Source organism: Arachis stenosperma, chromosome 9 (genome assembly GCF_014773155.1).
Source record: "Arachis stenosperma cultivar V10309 chromosome 9, arast.V10309.gnm1.PFL2, whole genome shotgun sequence".
Classification (NCBI taxonomy): Eukaryota; Viridiplantae; Streptophyta; class Magnoliopsida; order Fabales; family Fabaceae; genus Arachis; species Arachis stenosperma.
Window position 1 is genome coordinate 108,518,793 of NC_080385.1, and position 7,749 is coordinate 108,526,541.

Genomic DNA, 7,749 nt, shown 5'->3' on the forward strand with positions numbered 1-7,749 from the left:
ATCATTCTAAACTTCAAAGGAAAAAGTGAGATGCCAAAACTGTTCAGAAGCAAAAAGCTACAAGTCCCGCTCATCTAATTATAATTAATATTCATTGATATTCTGGAATTTATAGTATATTCTCTTCTTTTTATCCTATTTGATTTTCAGTTGCTTGGGGACAAGCAACAATTTAAGTTTGGTGTTGTGATGAGCGGATAATTTATACGCTTTTTGGCATTGTTTTTAGGTAGTTTTTAGTAAGTTCAAGCTACTTTTAGGGATGTTTTCATTAGTTTTTATGTTAAATTCACATTTCTGGACTTTACTATGAGTTTGTGTATTTTTTTGTGATTTCAGGTAATTTCTGGCTGAAATTGAGGGACTTGAGCAAAACTCTGAAAAAGGCTGACAAAAGGACTGCTGATGCTGTTGGAATCTGACCTCCCTGCACTCGAAATGGATTTTCTGGAGCTAAAGAACTCCAAATGGCGCGCTCTCAACGGCGTTGGAAATTAGACATCCAGAGCTTTCCAGCAATATATAATAGTCCATACTTCATTCGGAAATTGACGACGTAACTTGGCATTGAACGCCAAGTACATGCTGCTGTCTGGAGTTAAACGCCAGAAAAACGTCATGATCCGGAGTTGAACGCCCAAAACACGTCATAACTTGGAGTTCAACTCCAAGAGAAGCCTCAGCTCGTGGATTGATCAAGCTCAGCCCAAGCATACACCAATTGGGCCCCGGAAGTGGATTTATACATCAATTACTTACTCATGTAAACCCTAGGAGCTAGTTTATTATAAATAGAACATTTAACTATTGTATTAGACATCTTTTGACAGTTTAATCTCTTGACTGTTTAGCCTTTGATTATTCGGTCTCTTGATCACTCAAGGGGCTGGCCATTCGGCAATGCCTGAACCTTTTACTTATGTATTTTCAACGGTGGAGTTTCTGCACACCATAGATTAAGGGTGTGGAGCTCTGCTGTACCTCAAGTTTCAATACAATTACTATTACTTTTCATTCAATTCTCTCTTATTCTTATTCTAAGATATTCATTTGCACCCAAGAACATGATGAATGTGATGATTATGTGACGCTCATCATCATTCTCACCTATGAACGCGCGTGATTGACAACCACCTCCGTTCTACATGCAACCGAGCTTGAATGTGTATCTCTTAGATTCCCCAACAGAATCTTCGTGGTATAAGCTTGATAGATGGCGGCATTCATGAGGATCCGGAAAGTCTCACCTTGTCTGTGGTATTCCGAGTAGGATCCTGGGAATCCGAAAAGTCTAACCTTGTCTGTGGTATTCCGAGTAGGATTCCGGTAATGAATGACTGTGACGTGCTTCAGACTTGCAAGTGCTGGGCGTTAGTGACAGACGCAAAAGAATCAAGGGATTCTATTCCAGCAGGAGCGGGAACCAACCAGTGATTAGCCGTGCTGTGACAGAGCGCGTGAGCGTAGTTTTCATTGCGAGGATGGGATGTAGCCTTCGGCCAGTGTGATGCCTCCAGACGATTAGCCATGCGAGTGACAGCGCAGAGGACCATTTTCCAGAGAGGATACAAAGTAGCCATCGTCGAACGGTGAACCCCTATACACAGCTTGCCATGGAAAGGAGTAAGAAGGATTGAGTTGAAGCAGTAGGAAAGTAGGCGTTCTTGAGCCATACAGTATCTCCATTCGCTTATCTGAAATTCCCACCAATGAATCTGCATAAGTATTCTATCCCTTTTATTATTTCTATTTTATTATTAATTTTCGAAGCCATAAACCAATTTAATCTGCCTAACTGAGATTTACAAGGTGACCATAGCTTGCTTCATACCAACAATCTCTGTGGGATCGACCCTTACTCGCGTAAGGTTTATTACTTGGACGACCCAGTACACTTGCTGGTTAGTTGAACGGAGTTGTGAATTCAACCGGTGCCATAATAATGATTTCATACAAATACAAAGAATATGGATCACAATTTCGTCCACCATGCACTCGCGCCACTAGCACATATCGAGTCACGCGTCCGCGTGCCACACGCATTAGCGTCACTTCATTAAATTGTGACCCACGCGACCGCGTGCCCCATGCGCTCGCGTCACCTGCGCCGCACAACTTATCGAAATTAGCCAAATATCTTATCTTTTCTTTCCCAAATCTAAATCTTTTTTTCCCTTCTTATTTCTTTCTTCCTTCCTTTCTTTTTCTTTCTTTTTTCCTTTCAATTGGTGTTAGAAATTTATTTGGGTCAATATTTTGCTTGTGGATTGTTAAAAAATTGCCTGACAATTATATATATTTTTTTAAGGGTGCTTGCATGTTCAATTTAATACTTTCCATACCTTATTTAATATGCATGCTTTGTGTTTGTGAAAAAGCCCGTATGGCATTGTGCATTCTTAATTATTCTATCCTTCTACTGTAATGCCTATTTTTCACAAAACCCTTTTCAATATTTTATTAATTAAATATAATTGTCAATACAAACTTTATTGTTAGTTTCTCACGACTAATAATACATTAAGGCTTTTAATGCTTGATTTACGCTACTCATGCCTTTGCCAGCATGCCAATAAATATCTTGCATTTAATTGCCTCAATTTATCATGTTATGCTTCCATTGATGTCCTAATTTCATGGAATCGCGACCATGTGTTCACGACATTCTTCTTTATTTTGGCATGATTCTTACTAGTACTGCCTTCTCCCTTGCTATATCCCTTTGACTTCATGTCCCTTTCTCTTCTCCCTTTTTCAGGCTAGCCACCAGGACAGGTAAGAAGAAAGCCTCTACAACGAGCAACAGCTGAGGAACCACAACCCCCGCCACCTGCACATCTTTGCATGCACCGAGGACGGTGCAATCTTTAAGTGTGGGGAGGTCGATACCGATCTCCACGGGTTAGTTAGTCCCTTCTCAACACCAATTTTTTTTTCATTGTTGCATTTGCATGTTTGATTGCATGTATATTTTATTTTGTGCATATTTTACCAATTGGTTGAAGTAATATGTTCTTTTTCAAGAAACCTTTTATAGTATTTCACTAAAATTTGAATAAAACTTTTTGAAAAACTTGTGTGAAGAAATATTATTTTGGAACATGGTTTAGAGCTAAGAACACACAAAACCAGTGAGATTTTGAGCCTATTTGATTGGTTGCATTCTATCAACCAATATTTTATTTTTGGTGTGTGTTTTTCTCTCTAAAATTGTGATCTTTGTCTTGCTTAATTCTATATTTCTATTATTTGATGTATGCATGCACTTATATGATTGAGGCCTTGTTTCACTAAGCTTACATACCCATATGGCCTTACCCTTCCATTATCCTTTGCAAACCAATTTGAGCCTATTTTACCCATTTGTTCTTTACTTTAGCTAATTACTAACTCTAAGTAGAAAACAGTAATGTCCTTAATTTGAATCCTTGATTAGCTTAGACTAGTAAACGTGCTCATGATTTAAGTGTGGAGAAGTTGGATTTGAAAATATTTGGTTTGAGTAATTGGGTGTTGTATATTTTAGTGAAAATGTGCAAAATAATAGTTAAGCACATATTATTGCATTCAATACTTTAATCATATGCATTGAGAAGAATAAAATAAAAAAAAGTGAAAAAGAAAAGAAAAAAAAGCAAATAATAAAAGGGGACAAAATGCCCCAAAGTAAGTGTTGGTATCACTGCATATGTACTGAACTCAAATTTAGGATGCATGAATACGTGGAAAACACAATTAATGGGAAGTTAGATCTTGTATTATGATTATATGGATTGTCCTAAGTTAGGTGGAAAGTTTAAGTTAATTAAGGATTCAGATTTTAGTCCACTTGGCCAAATACAATCCTACCTTGACCCTAACCCCATTACAACCCTTAAAAGACCTCTTGATATGTGTATCTATGCATTAATTTTTGTTGATTGTTAGATGAAGAGCAAGCTATAGAAAGCAAGATTAGTAGAGAATTGAGAGAATTAACCCTAGACACTTGAGAGTTAGAATGATATACACTACCAGTAAGGGTTCATCGCTTAATTCTATGCTCCCTACTTTCATAAGCTATCTTCTTCTTGCAAGTTATTTGTACTGTATTTGTGATTTGAATTAGTGAAATCCAGTTCATATTTATTCTTGAAGGATTTATTTACTTTTTCACCAAGTAGGTAGAATCATTTTAGCATGTAGTTGCATTCACATTCATAGGTTGCATTGCATGAATCCTGCTTTTCCCTACTCATTTATTTTGTCTCCTTGAGCTTAGCATGAGAACATGCTAATGATTAAGTGTGGGAAGGTTGATAAACCACTATTTTATGGTTTATATTGTATTTAATTGAGTGATTTTATCAAGCTTTTCACCCACTTATTCATATGATTTGCATGATTTTACAATTCCTTCCTAGTTTAGTTCTATGATTGAAAACATGCTTCTTTGGTCTTAATTTAGCTAATCTTAATCCTCTCTTATTACCATTCGATGCCTTGATTTGTGTGTTAAGTGTTTCAGGCTTCATAGGGCAGGAATGGCTTAGAGAATGAAAAGGAAGCGTGCAAAAATAGAAAGAACACAAGGAATTGAGGAGATGACCAGCGAGAAGTCACGCAGTCGCATGGCTCACGCGACCGCGCGAAATGGAAGAAATCAGAGTGACGCGTTCGCGTGCCTGACGCGACCGCACGAATTGGAAGCTGCACGAACGACGCGAATGCGTGGACGACGCGCACGCGTGGTACGAAAAATGCTGAACGATGCGAATGCGTGGACGACGCGACCGCATGACGTACGCGATCTGCAGAATTACAAAAGTCGCTGGCAGAGATTCTGGGCTGCATTTCAACCCAGTTTTTGGCCCAGAAACACAGATTAAAGTTAGGGAACATGCAGAGACTCAAAGGAGGGATACATTAATAATTTTCACTTTTGATAGTTTAGATGTAGTTTTTAGAGAGAGAGGTTCTCTCCTCTCTCTCAGGATTTAGGATTAAGATTTTTATTAGGATTAGGATTGTTTCTTCATACCAGGTTCAATAATTTATGTTTCTCTTCTATTTTTGTTTACTCTGAAGCTTTTATTTGTGTTTGATTTATGTTGCCCAATTGGCTTATGAACTTTTCCATGTTAGAATTGACTTCTCCATGCAATTTCACGTATTCCAAATATTTATGATTTTAATTTAGTTTTCTATATTCTTGGCTCTGGTTGATTAATTGGTGACTCTTGAGTTATCAAACTCATCGTGATTGATAATTGCTATTTTTGCTAATTGAATTGAATTCCAATAACTCTAGTCCTTTCTTCGGAATTGACTAGGACCTGAGGATCAAACTAATTAGTCCACTTGACTTTCCTTTGCTTTAGTAAAGGTTAACTAAGTGGGATTAAAACTCAATTCTCATCACCATCGATAAGGATAACTAGGATAGGACTTCCAATTTCTCATATCTTGCCAAGAGTTTATTTTACAGTTATTTATTTATTTTACCTGTCAATTAACATACTTCTTCCTTACTTTCAAAACCCCCAATTTACAAGACTCATAACCAATAATAAGAACATACCTCCCTGCAATTCCTTGAGAAGACGACCCGAGTTTGAATACTTCGGTTATCAATTTATTTAGGGGTTTGTTACTTGTGACAACCAAAACGTTTGTAAGAAAGGTTGATTGCTTGGTGTAGAAACTATACTTGCAACGAGAATTTATTATAACTTCTAAACCATCAATCTTCAGTTCTTCAGGCATCCATGCGTACACGCACACGGCACACGCGTGCAAATGGTGGTGTAATGGACGCGATGCGTAAGCATATAGGGTGCGTTCGCATCGATGGATTATTCCGAGAGTGGTGCGTACGCGGTAGGTGCGTGTACGCGCGAGTGGGTTTGTGCCAAAGGCACAACGTTGGAGCAACGTGGGCATGACTCTCTAGAAAATGTACCATGAGTGCAGATGAGCGACCGGCGCGCGCGCGCACAGTGCGCCTGCGCGTCAATCCGCAAGTTGCCAAAAGGACGCGTACGCGCCAGGTGTGCGTACACACGAATTGGTTTGTGCCTTAGGCCCAATTTTCACACAGTGCAGGCCTAAGTCTCGGGGTTTTGGCTGGGGAGTGGAATTTTTCAATCCACGCGTACGCGTGCATGGCGCGTCCGCGTAGGTTGGCGAAAATGCTTGATGCACGCGTACGCGTGGAGTGCGCGTACGCGTAGATGGTGCTCTATTTTTTTCAAAATTTTTCTATATTTTTTGCACCAATCCAAGCATTCCAAACCTCCAAACAGCTACCAAAACACCCTAAAACCTTATTTACCATACTAAAATACTAATTAAACTCAACAAATTAACCAAAAACATGAATTTAAACTAATTACCAATATGTACAAAAAGAGAAAATGAAAAGAAGTTACCATGGTGGGGTGTCTCCCACCTAGCACTTTTGTTTATTGTCCTTAAGTTGGACTTATGGGGAGCTCATCTCAAGGTAGCTTGTGCTTAAACTCTTCTTGGAACTCCCACCAATGCTTGGTTCTCCATTGTACCTCATTCTTCAAAATTAATATTTCCAAGCTTTGATGGAGTTCTACACACACCATGGGCTCCCAAATTTGAGTTTTCTTGTACGATCCGGGGTCCCACACTTTGTTTTGACACCTGTCTTTAAGTTGATCATCATTGTTCCATCCGGGTGGTAGAAACTTAGAATTCTCAAAGAGGTGACCAAACATCATCCTAGACCCAAGCAATCTAGTTCTACACCAAACCTTGCAATTGTGCTTTGAACATGTAACCATGGTGAACCTAGAATGGCATTTCCAACCACTAACCATATCCTTTTTACTCTTAAAGCCACAAATGTGTCTAAGTTGACCATCCGTTTCAATCAAACCATATTCAAAGGGAATAATAAAGCTTAAGTATAAGGAATTTACCCACTTGAATGAGAGAATGGATGGTGGTGGCTTGGGGAGAGGTATCTCCAATGTCCTTGCAAGCTCTACTCCCTTGTTTACTTCCTTGTCAATCTCCACCTCTTCATAAACTTCTTCATTCTCAATCCTTTGTTCATCAACTTCATCTAGCTCTTCTCCATCACTCAAATCATAAATTGGAAGACGAGAGAAATCTACCTCCACATCACTTTCAAATTCATTGGGAGAAGGTTCTTCAAATTCAAAGGATTCTTCACCAAGAAGATTGGATGCATGATCTTCATCACCAAGGGAACTCAATTCTTGCTTCATTCCCTCCAAGTCTTCATTCAAATTTTTGTTTTGGAGGTTGTGCACATTCCTCCTCAACATCAAATTCAATCTTCTTGGAGGTATGTTCTATGGTTCTAGTTTTCCATGGAGGTTCCGCATCTCCTAGGTCTTCAACCACTTCTTTCTTGTCTTCAATGATCATAGGCTACTCCAATTGTTCTAATACCACATAGCATTCCTCCTTCTCCACCGGAGTTTCCAATCTCTCCTTCATGCTATGCTCTTCTTTGGATTCTTCACATGTAGCTATGGGAGTTCCTTGAATATTCAAGCATTGGGAGGCTAATCGGCTTACTACCTCGGTCAAGGTAGCCACAAAGTGTTGCACATCCCTTTTCATTTCATCTTGCCCTTGAAGAAGAACACCAAGGGTTTCATCCATTAGAGATTGGGATAGGTGGAAGGGTTCATCATTTTGGAAGAAGGGTTCATAATAGGAAGGTGGTTCATCATAGTAATGATGTGGTGGTTTTATGTACTCCAT